Here is a 27,946-nt window from a genome sequence, read left to right as displayed (position 1 = left end):
CTTCATTATAGAACTGATTGACACACCCCTTGTTGTAGGATAGTATGAAGCTTGTCAAGCATGTATCCAATGTATATCTTGTGTTATAAAGCAATATAATACTTAACACCCAAGAACACACTAATATTATATTGATGCGTAATAATAATAATATAGAAAAACTAGAAAACCCTTTTTAAGATAAACATTTACATGATATTAGATACGGTACAACAAATTATAGATAACAAATAATATTTTCACATTTTATTAGTAGCTAATGTACACAAACTAGTTGCAGAAAACAGTACACTTATAAAATCGGTAAATAACAAGTTCGGTTCTAATTATTAATATATGAGATAAAAAGTTAGCAACTCTGTATACTCAGAAATGATCGTTTTTATTACAATTATTAAGTTCAATCCTAGAAGATCTGGCTATGCAGGTGTCTAAACTTGAGAAACAAAAAGTAAGGGTCATTAACTCCAAATATTGTTAAATCGAAGTTCTTCTGTAAATGTGTATAAAAAAAGTTAGCAACTCTGTATACTCAGAAATGATCGTTTTTAGTACAATTATTAAGTTCAATCCTAGAAGATCTGGCTATGCAGGTGTTCTAACTTGAGAAACAAAAAGTAAGGGTCATTAACTCCAAATATTGTTAAATCGAAGTTCTTCTGTAAATGTGTATAAAAAGTTAGCAACTCTGTATACTCAGAAATGATCGTTTTTATTACAATTATTAAGTTCAATCCTAGAAGATCTGGCTATGCAGGTGTCTAACTTGAGAAACAAAAAGTAAAGGGTCATTAACTCCAAATATTGTTAATTCGAAGTTCTTCTGTAAATGTGTATAAAAAGTTTAGCAACTCTGTATACTCAGAAATGATCGTTTTTATTACATTATTAAGTTCAATCCTAGAAGATCTGGCTATGCAGGTGTCTAACTTGAGAAACAAAAACAAAAAGTAAGGGTCATTAACTCCAAATATTGTTAAATCGAAGTTCTTCTGTAAATGTGTATAAAAAAGTTAGCAACTCTGTATACTCAGAAAATGATCGTTTTTATTACAATTATTAAGTTCAATCCTAGAAGATCTGGCTATGCAGGTGTCTAACTTGATAAACAAAAAGTAAGGGTCATTAACTCCAAATATTGTTAAATCGAAGTTCTTCTGTAAAAATGTGTATAAAAAGTTAGCAACTCTGTATACTCAGAAATGATCGTTTTTATTACAATTATTAAGTTCAATACTAGAAGATTGGCTGGCTATGCAGGTGTCTAACTTGAGAAACAAAAAGTAGGGTCATTAACTCCAAATATTGTTTTAAATCGAAGTTCTTCTGTAAATGTGTATAAAAAGTTAGCAACTCTGTATACTCAGAAATGATCGTTTTTATTACAATTATTAAGTTCAATCCTAGAAGATCTGGCTATGCAGGTGTCTAACTTGAGAAACAAAAAGTAAGGGTCATTAACTCCAAATATTGTTAAATCGAAGTTCTTCTGTAAATGTGTATAAAAAGTTAGCAACTCTGTTATACTCAGAAATGATCGTTTTTTATTACAATTATTAAGTTCAATCCTAGAAGATCTGGCTATGCAGGTGTCTAACTTGAGAAACAAAAAGTAAGGGTCATTAACTCCAAATATTGTTAAATCGAAGTTCTTCTGTAAATGTGTATAAAAAGTTAGCAACTCTGTATACTCAGAAATGATCGTTTTTATTACAATTATTAAGTTCAATCCTAGAAGATCTGGCTATGCAGGTGTCCTAACTTGAGAAACAAAAAGTAAGGGTCATTAACTCCAAATATTGTTAATTCGAAGTTCTTCTGTAAATGTGTATAAAAAAGTTAGCAACTCTGTATACTCAGAAATGATCGTTTTTTTATTACAATTATAAAGTTCAATCTAGAAGATCTAGCTATGCAGGTGTCTAACTTGAGAAACAAAAAGTAAGGGTCATTAACTCCAAATATTGTTAAATCGATGTTCTTCTGTAAATGTGTATAAAAAGTTAGCAACTCTGTATACTCAGAAATGATCGTTTTTATTACAATTATTAAGTTCAATCCTGAAGATCTGGCTATGCAGGTGTCTAAACTTGAGAAACAAAAAGTAAGGGTCATTAACTCCAAATATTGTTAAATCGAAGTTTCTTCTGTAAATGTGTATAAAAAGTTAGCAACTCTGTATACTCAGAAATGATCGTTTTTATTACAATTATTAAGTTCAATCCTAGAAGATCTGGCTATGCAGGTGTCTAACTTGGGAAACAAAAAGTAAGGGTCATTAACTCCAAATATTGTTAAATCGAAGTTCTTCTGTAAATGTGTGTATAAAAAGTTAGCAACTCTGTATACTCAGAAAATGATCGTTTTTATTACAATTTATTAAGTTCAATCCTAGAAGATCTGGCTATGCAGGTGTCTAACTTGAGAAACAAAAAGTAAGGGTCATTAACTCCAAATATTGTTAATTCGAAGTTCTTCTGTAAATGTGTATAAAAAGTTAGCAACTCTGTATACTCAAAATGATTGTTTTTATTACAATTATTAAGTTCAATCCTAGAAGATCTGGCTATGCAGGTGTCTAACTTGAGAAACAAAAAGTAAGGGTCATTAACTCCAAATATTGTTAAATCGAAGTTCTTCTGTAAATGTGTATAAAAAGTTAGCAACTCTGTATACTCAGAAATGATCGTTTTTATTACAATTATAAAGTTCAATCCTAGAAGATCTGGCTATGCAGGTGTCTAACTTGAGAAACAAAAGTAAGGGTCATTAAACTCCAAATATTGTTAAATCGAAGTTCTTCTGTAAATGTGTATAAAAAAGTTAGCAACTCTGTATACTCAGAAATGATCGTTTTTATTACAATTATTAAGTTCAATCCTAGAAGATCTGGCTATGCAGGTGTCTAACTTGAGAAACAAAAAGTAAGGGTCATTAACTCCAAATATTGTTAAATCGAAGTTCTTCTGTAAATGTGTATAAAAAGTTAGCAACTCTGTATACTCAGAAATGATAGTTTTTTATTACAATTATTAAGTTCAATCCTAGAAGATCTGGCTATGCAGGTGTGTAACTTGAGAAAACAAAAAGTAAGGGTCATTAACTCCAAATATTGTTAAATCGAAGTTCTTCTGTAAATGTGTATAAAAAGTTAGCAACTCTGTATACTCAGAAATGATCGTTTTTATTACAATTATTAAGTTCAATCCTAGAAGATCTGGCTATGCAGGTGTCTAACTTGAGAAACAAAAAGTAAGGGTCATTAACTCCAAATATTGTTAAATCGAAGTTCTTCTGTAAATGTGTATAAAAAGTTAGCAACTCTGTATACTCAGAAATGATCGTTTTTATTTACAATTATTAAGGTTCAATCCTAGAAGATCTGGCTATGCAGGTGTCTAACTTGAGAAACAAAAAGTAAGGGTCATTAACTCCAAATATTGTTAAATCGAAGTTCTTCTGTAAATGTGTATAAAAAGTTAGCAACTCTGTATACTCAGAAAATGATCGTTTTTATTACAATTATTAAGTTCAATCCTAGAAGATCTGGGCTATGCAGGTGTCTAACTTGAGAAAACAAAAAGTAAGGGTCATTAACTCCAAATATTGTTAAATCGAAGTTCTTCTGTAAATGTGTATAAAAAGTTAGCAACTCTGTTATACTCAGAAATGATCGTTTTTATTACAATTATAAAGTTCAATCCTAGAAGATCTGGCTATGCAGGTGTCTAACTTGAGAAACAAAAAGTAAGGGTCATTAACTCCAAATATTGTTAAATCGAAGTTTTCTGTAAATGTGTATAAAAAAGTTAGCAACTCTGTATACTCAGAAATGATCGTTTTTATTACAATTATTAAGTTCAATCCTAGAAGATCTGGCTATGCAGGTGTCTAACTTGAGAAACAAAAAGTAAGGGTCATTAACTCCAAATATTGTTAAATCGAAGTTCTTCTGTAAATGTGTATAAAAAGTTAGCAACTCTGTATACTCAGAAATGATCGTTTTTATTACAATTTATTAAGTTCAATCCTAGAAGATCTGGCTATGCAGGTGTCTAACTTGAGAAACAAAAAGTAAGGGTCATTAACTCCAAAAATTGTTAAATCGAAGTTCTTCTGTAAATGTGTATAAAAAGTTAGCAACTCTGTATACTCAGAAATGATCGTTTTTATTACAATTATTAAGTTCAATCCTAGAAGATCTGGCTATGCAGGTGTTGTCTAACTTGAGAAACAAAAAGTAAGGGTCATTAACTCCAAATATTGTTAAATCGAAGTTCTTCTGTAAATGTGTATAAAAAGTTAGCAACTCTGTATACTCAGAAATGATCGTTTTTATTACAATTATTAAGTTCAATCCTAGAAAGATCTGGCTATGCAGGTGTCTAACTTGAGAAACAAAAAAGTAAGGGTCATTAACTCCAAATATTGTTAATTCGAAGTTCTTCTGTAAATGTGTATAAAAATAATTATTTAACACACTATGTTATACTACCTCTAATTTTAAAAACTATGGACATTTTGTTTGGCAAAATGCAATTAAATTATAATGCCACAAATATAATTTACATCCAAAATTAGTGCAGGAAACATATTTATTGCTTAAACTTAGAGTAGCTTTTAATTTTGTGTAACGGCATTTTACAATTATGTTTTATTCAGCAAGAAGCGAGAAGAGAATAGTGCAAAAAGCAGGGTACGTAAAAGCAAAGACATTTTAATGGATGTAAAACCCATGTGAAGGCATCCTAAATGTGCGCCAAGTGCTCTACATAAAGCCGAGGCCTCCCGCTGGCAGTGACGGGTAACCGGGTAACGAGCGACCCATCAGCAGCTTAACAGTTTTTGGAAGGGTTGAAAAAACCGAGTAATGCGTGGAGAAAAACCGCGCTCTGAGGGTGCGTCCTCCTCTGTCTCTGCCTCGGGGGGTGTCCCAGGTATGCAAATGGTCGCCACATTAGAATACGTGAGAAGACAAGACGTGCACGGCGTGAGGGATGCGAGGATCGTCACGGCAGTCAGCGCCGTCATCAATACCGGCCGATTAAGCCGTCCAGATCTACATAACCGCCGGGTATCTCACACACATCACATTACGCAGTCCACGTCACAACACCGTCACCGCGGACTATCATATTTCCCTCTTTGTCATACAAATGGATCGTTCCCGGCCCGTTCGATTGATGGTAGCGGTAATCAATATACGTAATTGACCCATTAGTTACGCGCTGATAGCTTTCGGCTAGGAATAGAATTTTGATTTGGATATCACAGAATAAATTAATAAATGGTGCATTAGTATCTGTAAGGAACTGAGGGTCCTTTATTCCGGACATATATTAAAGCGCTCTGATTAATTTATTTTTACCCTATCTCATGCGACGAGTGAAACAATTGGAAAATGAATAAGATAAAATATAAATCGCAAGTCCATTACTGTGTTAATAATTCGAGATTACGATTCGTATATTTTACACTTAATCTAATTTTTGTTGTAACTTGCTTTGACTTAGATTCCCTATTTGAATAACATCCCTTTCCGGTTTCGTCGTACAAAAGGTAGATATGTTTACATGTGGCTTCCATCTTAGAATGTCAAAGGTGCAAACTCTTGTTTAGTTATTGTTCATTTGCACAACACTGATGCCGCATGTTAATATACTCGTAATACTTTCATCAACCTTATAAGGCAACAATCGTTATAGGCCTAAGAATTTAAATTTGTTTGTGAAATCAAGAATTAACATTTATTAATAAATGTCTTATTTATTATGATAATTTTTTTGACATTTTTCATAAACTAGGATTTCCACCTTGTTGAAACTTTGCGTTGATTCAAACGGGCTAAATAACTCATCTAAGGTATGTGCAAATACTGTCTTTGTACTAAGTATAGTCTAGATGTATAAACAAATTACACCAGTTAACGTTGTCACTACGTCACTTTATATTGGATAAGATCATAAGCCCATATATATATATATATATATATATATATATATATATATATATATATATATATATATATATATATATATGTTATAAATAGTATAGTTATAAATTTATAACTATGGTGAATTTGGGTCCTGGGGGCTATAATCGGAGAAAATAAAAAAATGCGATATAGGGATAATATCAATAGACACATTTCTACGAAATCTGACTAATCGGAATCTTGGTTGTTCCTTTGATTCTCGAATAAAATATTCACGTGGTCATCTTGCCATTTTCATTACAGTAACTTTCCATCGTCCAAACTGTAACACGCTGTTCCTTCCTTATTGGCTTTGGGGATGGTAAAGTAAAATAGGCTGCTCCTATGTCTTATTCTTATATTCTAAGAAATTTCAATAAAGCAGAAAACATTTGAGGCTGAACTACATTTCGTATAACGGCAAACGCTTGAATGACTTTGCTTGAATGACGTCACTAATGCACTAATGAAGGCATCATAACTACTATTCCCCTGCCGTGTACTAATGACTGAGTAGCCTTCACGACCTTTCATTAAGGCCGCGATCTGACTGGAAAGTGAAACCGTGAGGACAAAAGCAAACGAACTTGTTTGCCAACTAATCACCAAAATTTACGAATCACGCAATCAAGTAGGATTGACATAAGTCAGCCAAGACCACTGGGTCGCCGCTCCGGCTCCGGCACCAGACAATACCCGGAATGTTAATTAACCTCGGCTCCAGTTTCAGCTATGGCCCGACCGGAGATGACTGAAGCCGCGGATCGGCCAATCAGCGGCCTGTTATACTGTCGGAGCCGTTGACAATGAGAATACAAAAAGTAATCGGAAGTAGGGCAAGGTGCCCGCCCACCTGCGAGTGTACGGGGCAGCGATGGACAGCTCTGAACTGTGCGACAGTCGCAGTCCCACTCTATCGAAATCTGGAGTCGAAATCCGCCAAAAAAGTGGCTCTGGAAGCGGCAACTCACGAGTAACCAAGTTCCCACGTTGACGTTACTTTCTCGCTTGTCAACTGGGAGAAAGTGCCCTTTATCCTTAATGTTGACAATTTGAAAGGCGTATGTTTACGCACTAATCGGTCATTAAAATACTGCGGTGTACTGCATCTTATTTACTTGAAATAATCGGTACTTTTGACTTGCTAAAACCTTCACGTATTCCCCACCGCAATTCCAGTTCATACAATCGATTAGTTCAAAATCGTTCTTACGTGCTGGTGCTTTTCAAAGTGACATTGGTTTCGTGAGTAAGTCCTTTCCTTAGGCAGTACAGTGAGATTGCTATGCTTTCCACAACACTTACAACACTACACATCCCATTAAATATAGAGTTCTGCAATGAATAAAATGCTCAAAATCCATAAACCGGTACAATGTAATATCGAAGGCATCACAAAACGTAAAGAACGTCTTACCAGCCAAGCCAACAAAGTACTTCACCATATGTGTTACTATGTCATCATGATGGTTGTTATTTTGACCTTTTGACGCCAAATTCAATAGAGTTTTTCCTTTAACCAAGAAAAGAAGCTAAGCACCGAGTCCAAACAATCTCTAGGATCTTTGTAATAAGAGTTATCTCATGGACGGAAGGACGGAATACAGGCAGGCGAACAGATGGTCAGACAACGACCAGATTTTCAAATGGCCCTCTCAGGTTCTTGATGATGTACATTCCAGTACACATCATCAGTAAATCACGCACTATTGAAGTGTATCGTACCACGAATCGAAACTAATTTTATCCATGACCAAAACATAATAAGCTCTCCTAAAATAAGTTCGGAAGAATGTACACAGGATAAAACTAAGAACGCGAGAATTTAGAACACCTGTGTACGAGTCTGTTATCTTTACTAAACATAACGTATAGTACGACGTTACATACATCATAACACTAACTCACATCAATATACACGCTTTCCCCTGGAATAAAAAAGTTGCATTTTTCTTCCATATAAACTCGTCTATATGAAATGTATATTTTCTTGATTTTGACTGATCTTCGTTAATTTCAATGCATTACAGGATCCTTTTGTACTCATACTTTTAATTTTGTACTGTGTGTAATGTATATTTAGTTATAGACAGTCGCATTAGTTGTGGTGGGCGTTACAAATATGAAATGATAAACTTTTAACAGCCCTGCGGCTCTGTACTGAATGAGAACACCCATCAATGTGCCGCTAGGCGTCTGCTACAGACAGCATGTTCACCTATTGTACAACATCTGTCTATGTGTATTACTGTTATGTACCTAATAGGTTATAATTGTTTAGCTAGGTCATAAAATATAACCGGAATTGGAGAGTGAACTTATTGTACTTTGTATTTTATGGTAAATTTCGCTCAGGTTAGGTTATACAGCATATTATGTTGTTTTGAATTACAAGAACCATATCTTCCTCGTCACAACTAAATTCTATAGAAATTACATAGTTTTTATTTTTTTGTATAAATCGAACTAAACCTATTGGGACCAAAACGACTTGAAATCCTACATTTTCTTAGTTACTTACTGATAGTGATATGGCCCATTTATATATTGGGCCATTTGTATATTATATATTATACATTTCCTCGTGGGGTGAGGAAGATATCAGAGTTGTGACCAAAACCTTAAAAAAGTTAAAACAATTAGCCAAACGGATGTCGACTGCATTGCCTGCATTGTCCTTGTTTACGTACATTTCTGATAGAGTACCCACACATTAGACGAATCTCTGTCACTTCGTCCAGTATTTTAGTATTTTTCACTTATCAAAAACTGGAATAACATTTCGGAATCAGTAACAACAGCCACAGACGGTGACCGTACGCTGAACACTGAAATCATGCTCAATGTCAGTGTTCACAGATCAATTTATGGGGCCAACCTTCAGCATTCCTTTCTAAAATTGTATGTGAATTTAGTTCCATTGTTTACTGTATTTGTACCACAAGTATAAAGTGTTGCCAATCACGGGAAAATGTTATTTTATCAGAAAGTTAGCTCAAAGCTCTAGGAAACAAACAGGACTTTGAATGCATGCACTGGTATCTACGAAACTCTGAAACGCTTGTGGTCCATAAATAGTTCCGTAATGGATCTAGAACTGCTGTTCTTAACATGTAGACAAGACAAATACTCTTCGTATACTGTCATATTCTCGACGTGATATTTATTAGACCGATAAGACTGCCTTTTCCAATGATATTTTTTAATAGAGTAAAATAAAAAATAAACTTTTTTGGCAGACATGTTAGTGTACAATTGTCAAAGACAAGAAACAAGGGGCCTGCACAAACAGAACGTCACCGCCGCGGTCCCTGCCCAACTGCCGTGACCTCTGACCCCGACTCGTGTCCTCACCACGGTAACCGGTAAATGGTCGGTTACCACTGTTTTAAGTGTTTTTGAGTGATTTAATGGTGAGATGGTTCGTCTCGTGGTTTCAACCTCCTATTTTGTTATGCATTACATTATTTGTAAATAGCTTATAGTTTGTTACTTTTGATAAGGCAAATCATTACCATAAAATGAGTGGTAAAGCGTTTACTTAACAGAACCAAATAATTAACTTTAATTTGCAAGCCATCCATAACACAGCCGTGATCTTTCTATGTAGTGCACAAATCAATGTGATTTGGCATTATAGGGAGGTTATTTGCTCTACATCCACAAGATATTTTCTACTGATCCAGTAATTTAGTTAGGGAAAAAACAAAACTATCACCTTACACGGGTCCTTGCATAAAGCCAAAGATAGTCAAGTTTTATAACCAACGATCGAACGTTGAAAGTTATTCCATAGAAAAAAATAACAAAAAGGAAATATAACACTCCTGAAGATGAAAGTGAATTTCTACATACGCCTCGTGAGTGTTCGGCTATGTCCGTACCTGTACGATGTGGAGCATACAACAAAATTGCAACAAGTTTCACGAACTGCAAGACCTCTTACAGAGACGTAAGGCAATTAATTCAATACCAAAATTATTCAACCTCAACCGATAACGTCAAGAGGTCGGTGACGTATATTAGGCAAAGGGAATGGGTATGTTAGGCTTTCAACCAACGCCCAGGAAGTGCTGAGTACAGTATTAATAATTTATACATAATTGATACATTTGGACTAAGAGGAGCAACACTCTTTAGTAACGATGACATGAACACTCCAGCGGTTTGATACTGACTCTATCTAAGTGAACAAACAAGTCACCTTTACATAATGCTTGAACAAAGGCCCTACGGAACTCGGAACGGAACCAATGAGGGTCACTCACTCAAGAATCAAGAATTTTTATTGTCTTTAAACACATTGTGCAACTAGTCTAGTGTGCAAAGTCAGATTTACAATTTATCATTTTCTTAATATAAATATAAATGACTGTCTAAAGCACAGTTGTCAAATACTTTGTAGTTACCTATAGGCCTAAGGTGATAACAAGTAACAATGAAGTTATAATAATTAAATAAATATATAAATAATATATACTACATAATATAAATATAAATGTCTGTCTAAAGCACAGTTGTCAAATACTTTGTAGTTACCTATAGGCCTAAGGTGATAACAAGTAACAATGAAGTTATAATAATTAAATAAATATATAAATAATATATACTACATAATATAAATATAAATGTCTGTCTAAAGCACAGTTGTCAAATACTTTGTAGTTACCTATAGGCCTAAGGTGATAACAAGTAACAATGAAGTTATAATAATTAAATAAATATATAAATAATATATACTACATAATATAAATATAAATGTCTGTCTAAAGCACAGTTGTCAAATACTTTGTAGTTACCTATAGGCCTAAGGTGATAACAAGTAACAATGAAGTTATAATAATTAAATAAATATATAAATAATATATACTACATAATATAAATATAAATGTCTGTCTAAAGCACAGTTGTCAAATACTTTGTAGTTACCTATAGGCCTAAGGTGATAACAAGTAACAATGAAGTTATAATAATTAAATAAATATATAAATAATATATACTACATAATATAAATATAAATGTCTGTCTAAAGCACAGTTGTCAAATACTTTGTAGTTACCTATAGGCCTAAGGTGATAACAAGTAACAATGAAGTTATAATAATTAAATAAATATATAAATAATATATACTACATAATATAAATATAAATGTCTGTCTAAAGCACAGTTGTCAAATACTTTGTAGTTACCTATAGGCCTAAGGTGATAACAAGTAACAATGAAGTTATAATAATTAAATAAATATATAAATAATATATACTACATAATATAAATATAAATGTCTGTCTAAAGCACAGTTGTCAAATACTTTGTAGTTACCTATAGGCCTAAGGTGATAACAAGTAACAATGAAGTTATAATAATTAAATAAATATATAAATAATATATACTACATAATATAAATATAAATGTCTGTCTAAAGCACAGTTGTCAAATACTTTGTAGTTACCTATAGGCCTAAGGTGATAACAAGTAACAATGAAGTTATAATAATTAAATAAATATATAAATAATATATACTACATAATATAAATATAAATGTCTGTCTAAAGCACAGTTGTCAAATACTTTGTAGTTACCTATAGGCCTAAGGTGATAACAAGTAACAATGAAGTTATAATAATTAAATAAATATATAAATAATATATACTACATAATATAAATATAAATGTCTGTCTAAAGCACAGTTGTCAAATACTTTGTAGTTACCTATAGGCCTAAGGTGATAACAAGTAACAATGAAGATATAATAATTAAATAAATATATAAATAATATATACTACATAATATAAATATAAATGTCTGTCTAAAGCACAGTTGTCAAATACTTTGTAGTTACCTATAGGCCTAAGGTGATAACAAGTAACAATGAAGATATAATAATTAAATAAATATATAAATAATATATACTACATAATATAAATATAAATGTCTGTCTAAAGCACAGTTGTCAAATACTTTGTAGTTACCTATAGGCCTAAGGTGATAACAAGTAACAATGAAGTTATAATAATTAAATAAATATATAAATAATATATACTACATAATATAAATATAAATGTCTGTCTAAAGCACAGTTGTCAAATACTTTGTAGTTACCTATAGGCCTAAGGTGATAACAAGTAACAATGAAGTTATAATAATTAAATAAATATATAAATAATATATACTACATAATATAAATGTCTGTCTAAAGCACAGTTGTCAAATACTTTGTAGTTACCTATAGGCCTAAGGTGATAACAAGTAACAATGAAGATATAATAATTAAATAAATATATAAATAATATATACTACATAATATAAATATAAATGTCTGTCTAAAGCACAGTTGTCAAATACTTTGTAGTTACCTATAGGCCTAAGGTGATAACAAGTAACAATGAAGATATAATAATTAAATAAATATATAAATAATATATACTACATAATATAAATATAAATGTCTGTCTAAAGCACAGTTGTCAAATACTTTGTAGTTACCTATAGGCCTAAGGTGATAACAAGTAACAATGAAGATATAATAATTAAATAAATATATAAATAATATATACTACATAATATAAATATAAATGTCTGTCTAAAGCACAGTTGTCAAATACTTTGTAGTTACCTATAGGTCTAAGGTGATAACAAGTAACAATGAAGATATAATAATTAAATAAATATATAAATAATATATACTACATAATATAAATATAAATGTCTGTCTAAAGCACAGTTGTCAAATACTTTGTAGTTACCTATAGGCCTAAGGTGATAACAAGTAACAATGAAGATATAATAATTAAATAAATATATAAATAATATATACTACATAATATAAATATAAATGTCTGTCTAAAGCACAGTTGTCAAATACTTTGTAGTTACCTATAGGCCTAAGGTGATAACAAGTAACAATGAAGTTATAATAATTAAATAAATATATAAATAATATATACTACATAATATAAATATAAATGTCTGTCTAAAGCACAGTTGTCAAATACTTTGTAGTTACCTATAGGCCTAAGGTGATAACAAGTAACAATGAAGTTATAATAATTAAATAAATATATAAATAATATATACTACATAATATAAATATAAATGTCTGTCTAAAGCACAGTTGTCAAATACTTTGTAGTTACCTATAGGCCTAAGGTGATAACAAGTAACAATGAAGTTATAATAATTAAATAAATATATAAATAATATATACTACATAATATAAATATAAATGACTGTCTAAAGCACAGTTGTCAAATACTTTGTAGTTACCTATAGGCCTAAGGTGATAACAAGTAACAATGAAGTTATAATAATTAAATAAATATATAAATAATATATACTACATAATATAAATATAAATGTCTGTCTAAAGCACAGTTGTCAAATACTTTGTAGTTACCTATAGGCCTAAGGTGATAACAAGTAACAATGAAGTTATAATAATTAAATAAATAATATATACTAAAACTATGATAACAATAAGTCATACATACACTTAATACACAAACAGAAATAAATAGAATAAAAAACCGATATATCAATGTAGTTAAAAATTTATAGCGCTAGTATCATAGGCTAAAAAAACTATCAACAGAATAAAATACATTCTCTTTTAACCAGCTTTCCACTACTTTTTTAAATATTTTTATAGGTACAGACCAAGCTGTTTCCGGTAATGTGTTAAATATCTTAAGTTTCATATATATGTGGCTGCTTTTACTTTTTTCAAGTTTGACAGAAGGTAAATTTAGAATATGGTTTTGTTCTGGTAAAATAACTATGAATTTCCTTTCTAGTTAAAAACTTACATAATGATTCTTAAAAATTCACTAAACAACAATAAACATACAAATTTGAAATTGTCATTATTTTTAGTTCCTTAAAAATTGGTACACATGTTTCTCTTTCAGTTACATTCTTAACAGCTCTCAATGCCTTTTTCTGCCATTTAAAAGCTTTTTGCACACCACTACTATTGCCCCACAATGTTACTCCATATCTTAAATGTGAGTGAAAAAAGCATAATAAGTTGAAACTACTGTAGCACGTCTAAGGTAATACATTCTCTTAATTTACGTAATAGATAGACAACTCTTGACAATTTCATACATAATTATTCGATATGATAGTCCCAACCCAGTCTACTATCCAGGTGTATTTCTAATAACAGGTTTAACATCTTTATAAATTGTATAATTTAAAGAAAATATTATTTTTCAGTTTTTTAATCGTTAACAAGTTATAAGTTGGTTTCAAACCGTTCCAGAGCCTTTCTCAAAGCCAGGTTCTCCTCTCTTATCAGTTCATCTAAGCTTCTACTATAATTCAGGAGATTTGTATCATCGGCATACAACACTGATGTACAAGGAACATTGGCAGGAAAATCATTTACAGCAATCAAAAATAAAAACATTATACTCAACTTGCCTTCGAATGGCACAATATTGCATTGTCTTACTAGTCCAATGACATTACATGATCCTATACAGTTCTAGGACTCTTACAGTTGTCTTTTCTAATCTAGCAGTATTCCGCTTCGGTCAAAATTGGTCAAAATCATTACAGGATCGAAAAGCACCAAAAAGAATGAAACGTCTTCGTACGTGTGCCCGCAGAGGACTCGCAGATTAGCCGCGTCCTCAACACAGGATACGAGGGCGTGAAGTGAGGTGTGAGCAGCACCAGCTGTCGGCCTTGCCGCCTAAAATGTGAGAAACGGGGGAAACTGGCGTGCGTGCCCTAAAACGGTCATGGTCAGACGACCGGCCTACATTCCCTCCTGCTGGCCCGCCACCCGCCGCCACTACTGTGTCCCAACGCTTCTATTGCCGGTACACTAATTAAATTATTAAAACAGATTGGAGTCTCGTGTTTGTTCCAATAAATGTTGGCAGGCGGCGGCGTCGCGTCGATCCTGCAATTATAGCAATTCTACTGTCAGCCGGCCACTCCACCGGTCTCTGACAGCATCATCGGTGGGAGGACCGGATTTATGTGTCAGTAGCCGAAAATAGAAATTAGCTTATTACGATAAAACCTATATACTTATTAAACCATCAACACCGTTTTGGACTGGATAGTTTCAACGAACCGTAATTTAGTGGCTGTTATTAAAGGTCTGAGGCAAGAACCACTTGAACTGAGTGACAATCCGAACATACCGACAGTGCTGCCAACCTACCCCACTCATTTAGTTATTAAAGGTCTGAGGTAAGAACCACTTGAACTGAGTGACAATCCGAACATACCGACAGTGCTGCCAACCTACCCCACTCATTTAGTTATTAAAGGTCTGAGGCAAGAACCACTTGAACTGAGTGACAATCCGAACATACCGACAGTGCTGCCAACCTACCCCACTCATTTAGTTATTAAAGGTCTGAGGCAAGAACCACTTGAACTGAGTGACAATCCGAACATACCGACAGTGCTGCCAACCTACCCCACTCATTTAGTTATTAAAGGTCTGAGGTAAGAACCACTTGAACTGAGTGACAATCCGAACATACCGACAGTGCTGCCAACCTACCCCACTCATTTAGTTATTAAAGGTCTGAGGCAAGAACCACTTGAACTGAGTGACAATCCGAACATACCGACAGTGCTGCCAACCTACCCCACTCATTTAGTTATTAAAGGTCTGAAGCAAGAACCACTTGAACTGAGTGACAATCCGAACATACCGACAGTGCTGCCAACCTACCCCACTCATTTAGTTATTAAAGGTCTGAGGCAAGAACCACTTGAACTGAGTGACAATCCGAACATACCGACAGTGCTGCCAACCTACCCCACTCATTTAGTTATTAAAGGTCTGAGGCAAGAACCACTTGAACTGAGTGACAATCCGGACGTACCGACAGTGCTGCCAACCTACCCCACTCATTTAGTTATTGTTGTATTCCATTGCTTTTTATGGAAGGTTGTGTTACATGACTACGGTACTCTGAATCACTATTATTATCTGAGTCTATTATTTCCCAAATAAGCTAGTCATCAGATATTCTATAAATTTGTATAGTAGTAATTTTGACTGGAATATTTATATAATATTTTTGTTTTTAGTTGCAGAGGAGCGTCACATCGTTCTGGCAACCCGAGAACTGTAAAAAATGCGATTAGCAATACAACCGATCTTAGTCAATAATCTTTGCCAAATACATAAAGTTGGCAATTGGCAGAGGTAGTGATTTGACCTGTCTATTTTTGCTCCTGACTTAACCTCAAACTTTAATTAATTTTGAATTGTTCAATTTGTGAGGATCCAATTCCAGAAGATAATGATTTTGCTTTGTGTTCTATTAATAAGTGCAAGTTGCATTTCGAGTGTGCTAATATTGCTGAAACCACTTGGAATCGAATAGGCGAAAAGAGAAGAAATGCTTGGAAGTGTAAAACCTGCACATCTAGCACAGGTAACACTAAGGACGTTTCTGAGTTAATATCTCAAGTGCAGTCCGAGTTTTTGATTAAAAAGGAAGAAACTATTATTAAACAACTAGCTTTACATACAAAGGAGTTGAAAAAAGATATTGATGAATTTAAAACTTCCCTTCAATTTTTTTCCGCTAAGATCGATGCTTATGAGATTCAGGTATCTGATTATTTGAGTAGAGTTTCTCAGGTTGAGCAGCATCATGAAAATATCATGCTCGAAAATAAACACCTTACTGAAGATATAAACTCTCTGAAGGTTAAATTAGAAACCATGGAACAATATAGTAGTATCAAAAACATTGAAGTTATAGGCATACCAGAACTGGAGGGAGAAAGTATACCTGAAGTTGTGAATAGGTTATCAGGGTTACTAAATGAGACTATTGACTATGCAACTGACAACTGACATTCAGGCGGCGCATAGGGTACCTACAAAACGTAAGTCTGGTGTAAGGCCCATAGTGATTCAATTTGCCAATAGGCAAAAACGAAATTCAGTGCTCGCGAAAGCAAAAAGCAAGGACAATATGGCTTGTCTCAAGTCTACAAACTTTGTACCTAATGCCCCTACAAAGAACTTCTATTCGAGGCAAAAAAGTTACGGGACGTAGGCTATAAGTATGTGTGGATAAAGGATGGTAAAATCTTTACTATGAAGACAGATACAACTATAATCATCCAGATATTCTCTCAAACTGACATAAAAAAACTACTAAACTCTAGTTGAATAGCTCCTATCAGTAGCTTGTTAATGTATTATACATTTAAATGTGTGTTATGGTGGTAAATAACCTAGAGGACTTAAATATTTTTCACATAAACATTCGAAGCATACGTAAACACTTTGATGAACTTTTAATATATTTAAAATCACAAAATATAAACTATCACATTATAATCCTTAGTGAAGTTTGGTGTAAGGGTGATGAAGAGACTAAATTCAATATTCCTGGCTACAACATGCATCTACAACCTAGACAACATAACCAAGCTGGTGGGGTAATAATCTATATGGACTCTGACCTGCTTTATCAATATCATCAGCTTATTTGCTTTCCTACAGCTGAAATAATTAATGTTATTCTACCTGTCTCCATTAACAACCATCACTTTAAATTTTCACTCTGTGGCATTTACCGTTCTTGTAGACATACTTATGCAGCTTTTGAAACAGATTTTCACAGTATATTAAATAACAAGATTGACCCAACTGTTATAATAGGTGACATACATATATGTACATTAAGAAATTCAGGCTCTGGCAAAAAATACATTGATATGTATTCTTCTTATGGATTTAAAAACTATGTCAAGTCACCTACTAGGGTTTGTAATGGTGTTTCTCCTTCTTTGGATCATGTCTTAGTTAGAAACACAAAAAATATAAAATTTAGCTGTGATGTTATTCCTGCAAGTATAACTGACCATTGGGTATTGGATGTTAAAGTGTCAATTAATGTAAACATTACTCAAAAATCATCCTTATACAAATGTTTAGATTATAAAAAGTTGCGTACACTATTGATACGTACTGATTGGACGCCTGTTTTTGTCAATGATGATGTCAATGTAAGTTTACAGCATTTCTATGATTTGTACAATATATGTTATGATGCTTCTTTCAGTTTAAAAAAATTAACTAGTAAAAACAGAAAACGTAACCCATGGACAACTGAGGAAATGGTTAACTTAGTGAATATGAAGAACTACTTGTATAAATTGAATATTACTAACAAAATGAATATAAATTTAAAATCCCAGTATCATGAGATGTCTAAACTAGTAAACAGTAGAATAAAAAAATGTAAACTAAACTACTAGTCATCGCTAATAGAAAATAATTATGGAAAAACTAGATATTACTGGAAAATTGTGAAAAATATAATGAAAAAAGATACAATAAAATTTACTAATATAAAGTGTAATGGTAAAGATGTAGAGGTGGCAGGCAATGAGGTTTTTGTTGCTAATTGTTTTAATGATTATTTTGTTAATGTAACATCAAAGCTAAAACAAGATGCATTTGGCTATGATTTATTTGAAAACAACTTTCACAATAGTTCGGCTGTATTTGAAAAATTTTTGTTACACAAAACTTAGTTCTTGAGGTTGTGAATAAAATAAAAAATAAAAGAAGCTGTGGTATTGATGGCATTGATATTGTAACAGTAAAGAACAATATTGATGTTTTTTTACCAATTCTGCATCACATTTTGTCTAAGTCGCTCGCTCAAAATGTTTTTCCTGATACATTTAAAATAGCTTGTGTTATACCAATCTTCAAACATGGAAGCACAACCGAATTTTCATCGTATCGCCCTATATCCCTCATCAATACTCTAGCTAAAATATTTGAAACCTTAATTAAGAATCAGCTTTTGGATTACTTGGTGTCCAGGTCTATATTTTCCCCATATCAGTTTGGATTTCTTCCAAATAAGGGGACTGACTTGGCCATACAAAACCACATTCAGTACATAGCAGAATTTGTTGACAAGAATAAATTCATATCAGCTGTCTACCTTGACTTTCAGAAGGCTTTTGACCTGGTCGAGATAGACATACTCATGAAAAGATTTGAAACCTATGTTATAGATGGAAATGCATTGGCTTGGTTAAATTATTTTTGCAGGAAAAGAAAGCAACTTGTAAAAGTGAACAAATATGTTAGCAATACATTAGAGTTGAGGCACGGAGTGGCTCAGGGCTGTGTTCTAGGACCAATAATGTTTAATTTATTCATAAATGAGCTGCTGAAAATTAAATTAAACTCAAAGATTTTTGCTTATGCAGATGACACTGCAGTGGTGTGCTCTGCATACAATAAAAGTAGGTTGAGATATCTAATTTCAAATGATCTTGAAAAGCTTTCGCAATAGTTGTCAAACAATAAACTCCTAATAAATGTTAGTAAATCAAAATGTATACTCTTTTTTGATAGAAATATGTCTTGTGAATCTCTGCAAAAAGAAAATAAGTTTTATTGTCATAAACACCAATGTATCTATGGTTGCAACTGTGATGTAATAGAAATAGTGGATAATGTAAAATACTTAGGTCTAACTATCGATAGAGATCTAAAATGGAATGTCTTTATAAATACATTAAGCACTAAACTAAGAAAAATTAATTATGCTATATATCATATGAGAGGTTTTTTGAAACCCAATCTGCTAAGACAACTATATACCTCTTGGTTTGAAGGCACATTGCAGTATGGAATAATCCACTATGGAGGTAACTACGACTCTATTTTAATACCAATAAAAAATTCACAAAGATTTGCTGTGAGAAATATTTATAATTTAAAGAAATATGATAGAATTTCACATTTATTTAAGGAAGACAACATTTTAACTTTTAATCAACTTTATGTTTATCATTGTTTAAATTACGTCTATAAATTCTTAGACAGTTTCAACATTAAAAAGAATGTAGTTAATACAAGATCATCGCAAGTAAAGCAAATTTCAATGCCAAAGTACACCAAGGAGTTGGCAAGAAAGCAATTCACATATACAGCCATTAAGCATTTCAATGCATTCATAATGAACTATGGTGACAGTCTATTGTATGAATCCAAACCAAAATTTAAGATGAAAAGTAGAGAATATGTCAAAAACCTAAATTCTTAATTATTTTATTTTTGTTGTTGTGTCACATTAAATATAGTTTATCTCATAGTTTAAAAATTGTTATATTTGAAGTTTGTTATCAATGTCTGTTGTTAAACTGTTATTGTTGAAATTGTTTGTTAGATCTATATTGCTGCATTTGTTATTGTTTATATATATATATATATATTTTATATTAAATCCTGTTATTGTTGGAATTATTGTTAAATAACTTAACTTAATATATTTGTAACAGTTAATTAATTTTTGTATTTAATCATGTACTACTGATATGTGTGTATATGTATATAATATTTAAATATATATATATATATATATATATATATATATATATATAATCTGCCTAATTAGTCCTTATGTTTGTTAAGCTTTTACTATTATTTGGTTTTGTTTGATTTGTGTAATAGTTTATATATTTATAATATCTAAAAATGTTGAAACATGCAAATTATTTAAATTTAAGTTCACCCTCTGCCAAAAGAGACTGAATAGGCTTTAAATGTACTTTGCAAACTGTATATAAAATGTATATATAATGCCAATATATAAAAAAGAACTTGTTTTCCTTTTCCACACGTGCTTTGTGTAGCACATGGAATTGTATTTTTTTGTAAACTTTCTGGTAAATAAAGATTTTTGTGAACTGTGAACATATATTCTACATGCATTCTGATATGTGACGAGTTAGAAAATCTTATGTATTTAAACTATCCATAAATTAATTCTAGGTATGTAATAAATTAAATACATAAATAGTATTACGGATCTTTAATTATAAGGGATTTAGTCTTTTAAATCTGTTCCTAATGTACCTCTCTATGAAGTACTTTTTGAACGAAGTTTGCATTAGGAAATTACAAATAGGATGAGTAAGTGATAAACATGAAGAAAAAAGACAAAAACTTACTAATGAGATTGTAAATTTTTTTATCTACAAGAAGACCCTTTTTTGCAAGGTCGCACGACAAGAAAGGAAAGAGTGGAGCCAAATTATCGGGCATAAATACGTTGTCAAAACAGCGGCTCGAACTAAACAAATACAAAAAGCATGAAATACAACATACCTACAAATTCTGAGTGACGCTTTGATTGCATTTAATTCTGAGGGGAACATTTACGACTGCCGAACTTTACGATTGAGGCAACGTGTTCATCAGAGTGCGCGCCTTGGATTGTAATTATCAGCTGTAAATATCACGCGATAGTTGATAATCAGCTGACCCGAGGTGGTTGTCAATTGTAATTATCTCAGGAGTGAACATATTATATGATTAGGCGGTGTCGGCTCTTCATCTCGTCCTGATAAGATCCGCGGCTACCGTCCTTACCGAATCGTAAAACACTACTGTGCATGCGTTCCCGCCACACCTCACCTCACCTCACCTCGCTTGCAATACATGTCCAGTTCTGCATGGAACTCCATTTCTATACGTGCAACATCGAGTTAGATGTGTGGCACGTCACTGCACGGGATTTGGCTGAGCGTCAGTGAAGACAATCGTCAGAATATTACGTGAACGAATTAAACTATAGACTGTTTGTTGGAACAAAATTTTAGTCTTTTTACATGGACAATATATAGTTCAATTATGGTACATGCTGCTACGTTGGATTTGGCTGAGCGTTATTGAAGTCTAATTATCAGCAGGGTACCAGTAGAAGACGTTACGATCCTTCGAGCCACCGTTCTATCGATTAATTAAACCATCAAACACTGTGTAGAATTGCTATAGATCTAGTTAAAATTCAAAATTAAAACTTATGTTTTTGTTAGTTTGAATTTTTAAATAGAGAGTAACATACTACTTAGTGAGTTTAATGTAAATGTAAAAAGTGTTAATTAGTTTAATAATTTATAAAAATAAAGCCTCATAAAATATTTTATAACATTAAGTTTTATTTTTGTAGTGAACCTTAACAATTCCTTACAGTGACACTCGTACAATTCGTATTGTGACATACATTGTATACCCTTTCGAAACAATCCTAGTAAGCCTACGAGAATATACTTGAGAGTATATGGAGAATGAAGTTTGTGTCGTACGTGACATGAAAATCGCTATATTGTTGTTGACGTTAATGCTAGTAAGCCTACGAGAATATACTTGAGAGTATATGGAGAATGAAGTTTGTGTCGTACGTGACATGAAAATCGCTATATTGTTGTTGACGTTAATGCTAGTAAGCCTACGAGAATATACTTGAGAGTATATGGAGGATGAAGTTTGTGTCGTACGTGACATGAAAATCGCTATATTGTTGTTGACGTTAATGCTAGTAAGCCTACGAGAATATACTTGAGAGTATATGGAGGATGAAGTTTGTGTCGTACGTGACATGAAAATCGCTATATTGTTGTTGACGTTAATGCTAGTAAGCCTACGAGAATATACTTGAGAGTATATGGAGAATGAAGTTTGTGTCGTACGTGACATGAAAATCGCTATATTGTTGTTGACGTTAATGCTAGTAAGCCTACGAGAATATACTTGAGAGTATATGGAGGATGAAGTTTGTGTCGTACGTGACATGAAAATCGCTATATTGTTGTTGACGTTAATGCTAGTAAGCCTACGAGAATATACTTGAGAGTATATGGAGGATGAAGTTTGTGTCGTACGTGACATGAAAATCGCTATATTGTTGTTGACGTTAATGCTAGTAAGCCTACGAGAATATACTTGAGAGTATATGGAGGATGAAGTTTGTGTCGTACGTGACATGAAAATCGCTATATTGTTGTTGACGTTAATGCTAGTAAGCCTACGAGAATATACTTGAGAGTATATGGAGGATGAAGTTTGTGTCGTACGTGACATGAAAATCGCTATATTGTTGTTGACGTTAATGCTAGTAAGCCTACGAGAATATACTTGAGAGTATATGGAGGATGAAGTTTGTGTCGTACGTGACATGAAAATCGCTATATTGTTGTTGACGTTAATGCTAGTAAGCCTACGAGAATATACTTGAGAGTATATGGAGGATGAAGTTTGTGTCGTACGTGACATGAAAATCGCTATATTGTTGTTGACGTTAATGCTAGTAAGCCTACGAGAATATACTTGAGAGTATATGGAGGATGAAGTTTGTGTCGTACGTGACATGAAGATCGCTATATTGTTGTTGACGTTAATGCTAGTAAGCCTACGAGAATATACTTGAGAGTATATGGAGGATGAAGTTTGTGTCGTACGTGACATGAAAATCGCTATATTGTTGTTGACGTTAATGCTAGTAAGCCTACGAGAATATACTTGAGAGTATATGGAGGATGAAGTTTGTGTCGTACGTGACATGAAAATCGCTATATTTTTGTTGACGTTAATGCTAGTAAGCCTACGAGAATATACTTGAGAGTATATGGAGGATGAAGTTTGTGTCGTACGTGACATGAAAATCGCTATATTGTTGTTGACGTTAATGCTAGTAAGCCTACGAGAATATACTTGAGAGTATATGGAGGATGAAGTTTGTGTCGTACGTGACATGAAGATCGCTATATTGTTGTTGACGTCAAGTCTGACTAATTGCCAGTTTCAATTGTTGAATAATACACGTAAAAATCAGCGTTTCTAGAAAAGCGGCATTAACATTTACGAATTCAAAAGAACATTTGAATTTATTACTAACGCCACTTTTTTATGAAATTTCCAATTTGTTATGTTATGCGTACTATGCGATTTTAACTACAAAATCGAACCCATTCAAGTTTATCATGAAGTCTGATGATGGAGTGCACCTATAAAACATAATATTTGTGACAACCCCCTACAGTTTTTTTTACATATTTTTGACGGAAGTAAGGATCCCTAATCAACTGTCACCTTAAAACATAAACAGATATTTATTGGTAGTGAGAGAAGCAATTGACCAAATCGACTCTAGACCAAAGGAGAGTCCAGACAGATCGAAGATTGATACAAACACCAACGATGAGAATTGCGATAAACAAACTAGCCTATATAATGAAAACTGTCCGTTAATGTGGTGACGTGACGTGTAACGGACACACAATCGTATGAAGGACGAGCAAGTTGAACTGTGACCGTCAGAGGGAGCCAACGTACGGAAGACGAGTACGAGATTAGAATATTTTACATCCGTACGATTAATTTGCGTAGCTCGCTCATTTATCTACAAGGACAAAGCCTGTAATCCCGGAGGAGTTCGTTAGACAGCCGTTCCCACAGGACGGGAGCGTCCTATTGGTCGTGATGTCAAAGACAAAAAACCGGCCCCACACTATTAGGCAAAACATACACACCCAGCCAAACTTCCTTTATTTCAAATGGATAAAAACACGATTTGCATGTCTAACCCTCTCGAGACGGGCTTAGGACGAATCGTTTTTGTGATGCACTGCTCGGTACCTGACAGTGAGGCTTAAAGACCCGCAAGAACAAAGCAGTGTCTAGTGAGAAAAAATCTTCATACATTTGCATGCTGTGTGACCGCATCCGACCCCTCGGCCGGGGTAAAAACACCCCTAAAATAATAGGAACAGGTACGCGGCACTGCCGCTACGGGCTAGGGAGAAAAACAAACGACTCGAAGACCCGTGAGTAGGGGAATCGTTCATTAATAAAGTTGGGGTGAAGTGTAAACAAAAGAGTGACTATCTTCCAGCGGGGTGAGGGTGCTTCTTGAGCCGGTTTTTTTTTTGTTCTATGCGGCCTACTTTGCATCTGAACAATGCCAGTTCGCATATTTAAATACGATCGGCATATTTAATTATATGGCTTCAGAACATCCCCGGGCTTGCATTGTTTTCTACAGCGTTTTTGCATACCTCTGGCCAACGGATACCTGCTACTCAACGTACCGTGATGAGAAAAAACTGTAGAAAAAGTTATTTTTTCTGGGTCCCAACGGGTTTCCGGTTCTGCCATTCGTTTATGCACCAACACACGCTTCCGTTTTTAATGAAATGTACTCGCTTCAGGTGATCCAACAAATACGTTATACAATTTTTTTTTCTTAGTAATAAAATAGATAAATAAAACTTAACATGATTTTAATTTTATACAAATATGTAACTTAAAAAATTCAGCTACACAAATTTCATAAAGTAAGTGTTACTGTTCAATATGAATTAGTTCAGAAACTTGTCGATCAGAAAATCAAAATTAAAGTAAATCCGAAAACATGATAAAAGTGAGTGTTCTAGTGCCTTTCCCACATTCATATGCAATTAACCTTTTCGTTTCTTCTTTATTTTGGACTCAAAATAAATTGACTTCTTCAAGAAGAGACATTTATAGAGAATAAAATACATATTTATTCCTATTACAAATAACATTTTCTATTACTTATATTTTGATAATTAACATAATGATTCTTTTAAAATAATTTGAAGCTACGGCAAAAAATACGGTAATTTACCATTTATTCTAACTTGTAATCAAAAACCTGGTAAATATGGGGAATTAATTTTTTTTAGCGAGGGGGGAAACCATTGTGAGTATATCCTGATAACTGTTTATATATTGTGCGAGATAATAAAACAATTTAATAAAAGTAATTCTGTCTAGGAGAATAGCTAATGCTAGTGGCAATGAAGAAAGAAGTCAACATATTATAAAATTTGGATAATATTAACTGGTTTCAAATATCAATTCAATTTCCCTTTTTACATGCACTTATTATTACAGGGGAATATCTTGACAAGCCGTTAAGGTTATGGTGAGTTTTACCACAAACAGCTGTATTTGCAGATTAAAAGTTAAAAATTATATATATTTATAAGTTCAAACCAAATTGTTTACACAAATTAATACTTGCAGTAAAACACATGTGACGTAAAAATGAACAAATTTCTTTGGCGAATATGTTCCTTCAAAACATAGTCTAAGGTATAAGTTGTATAGTCTTCTATCAATATAGCAAAAGTTTCCAATCTTATGTTTGGAATTTAGAGGTTAGGGAAATAGGCCTGTCGCCTGCCGCCTATACCGACTCGACCCTCGGGAGTCGGAGACATCAGCTGTCGTCGGGTCCCGATCACAGAGTATCGACCTCCACGGGCGGCCCTTACCATAACAAAGATAACCGCATGTTTGAATATTGATCAGAGCGATTAGGACCTAATGGGGTCATCAGGTCTGGAGTGACAAAACAAACATCTTACCTGAGTTCCCAGGCTCCATCTCTTTACATACAGTAATATCAACATAGACCCTGATCACTTGAACCTTCAATATGCTAAGTTTTGCGTGATCGTAATAATACTGGAGATCTCGGGTTACTTCTTTCTTGCAGACAGTGGATTGTTTAATTGATTGTTAAGGAGTTCACCCTTATTCTGCCTATCGTCATGGGCCTCAGACTTGCTCGATACTCTCGTGGAATACGATAAAAGAGAGCATTCCTACAGCACAAAGTTGATAATGCTGACAAAACCTTTTACAGTTCATGTATAACAGAACACACACACACACACACACACACACTGGAATGTGGTACTTAGGGCAATTGAATACAAGTTGATGAATGCGTGTGTGTATTCTTATAGTATTGTAAAAATGTATAAATTTGCATTAATTACATACATACATTAAGATTCATTTAGTATATAATGTAAATAAATAGATTTATTTTCCGTTATAAATGTATGTATGTATATATTTTTTAAGAGGTTAAGTGGTAGAGAGGACTTTATAGTCCTAACTTCACTTCTAATAAAGACATTTTCATTTCATTTCATACGAACGCCTGAGGTCAGATTGAAACGCTGAAATACGATGTCTCGTAACATTTTGTAACAAATTTTCTTTCTTCGACCACGAAAATAAGGCTTTTTGAACTAGACACACCTTATTGGTATTTGAAAGCTTATTACAGAAATAGATAGTTGTTCGTTTGGACTATTTTTATTACCAACATCAAAACATGGAACCACATGGAACCTTCTCTGAGAGGAAACGCTTAATTGTTTACAACACAGTCGAGCACCTCATCTTCGGAAAGTACAAGTTCATATTCCTTAGCAAAAAAAGGTTGAACGGCCGGACCCAAAACAATATTAGCATACGTTCCCGAGCCACTGGAACCTGCTATAGAACGAGTCCGACTGGGCTGAGTCTAGACAGTCGTCAGACACTCACACTCTCCTTGCACTTGACTCTAGAGCAGGTTTCATTCAGCATTCTCGCGGAGGAAGAAAGTGGCCGGTGGGCCAAGGTTGGGGTTATATCACGGTTACTGCGGCTCCTGGTAAGGAAGGGCAAGACACAGCCGTGGACATCTAGTCGGGACTTACACAAGTGACACAGATGTGACGTCAGATCTTACTTCCTCTACAGTTCCGCAATGCGCTGACACACTGCCAGCTAATGTCAGACCTGCTGCTGCTGCCTTGCTCTTGAATAGATCCACATTCTCGAAAGCAAGTTTCGTTTCACGACCGACCAGAACCTCTGTGTTATTGTTCTGGTACCTGTTCTGATTCCTGCCGCTGCGATTTACTCTCCCGCTCTGTCACTGCCACTCACTTGATCTCGAGGCCTTCGGATCGCGAGACCTAATGGACTTTCTCATTCCTCGAACGCTTTACTTACGACTAACTTTTGCTTCTTGCTTTGGGCCTTCAAAACCACTTTGGTTTTAACTGAAAAGTGGCAAATAGAGGCTTTAAAGGTACAGTTTTTGATAGTAGAATATCTGCAAAAGGCAGATAATAAACAACCAGAGCCGACTCACTCTATCAACTGAATAAAAAACATCTTTTTCTAATTAAACAAATTACAGATTTAACCTAAAAGAATATATAATCAAGGCATATTAACTGTTTCCTCTAAATATTACGTACAAATTAAATTAATTTCCAGATTCGAAGTGATTAAAGGTAATGATAGCTCTAATCAGCCTTGCCGCTCCCGATACGGCTTACTCGCTATCATTATCA

At 33.6% G+C, this 27,946-nt stretch overlaps 1 protein-coding gene across 2 annotated transcripts in view; it reads right to left on the bottom strand.

Moving 5' to 3' along the window:
- Positions 1-27,946, bottom strand: part of LOC124361728 (zinc finger protein rotund-like) — a 476,333-nt gene that overhangs the window by 236,455 nt on the left and 211,932 nt on the right. The gene's annotated exons all lie outside the window — the stretch shown is intronic.

The sequence above is a fragment of the Homalodisca vitripennis genome, chromosome 5, assembly GCF_021130785.1.
Source record: "Homalodisca vitripennis isolate AUS2020 chromosome 5, UT_GWSS_2.1, whole genome shotgun sequence".
In the NCBI taxonomy this organism is placed as follows: Eukaryota; Metazoa; Arthropoda; class Insecta; order Hemiptera; family Cicadellidae; genus Homalodisca; species Homalodisca vitripennis.
Note: the sequence above shows the minus strand (reverse complement) of the source record. Positions and strands in the feature narration are given on the sequence as shown.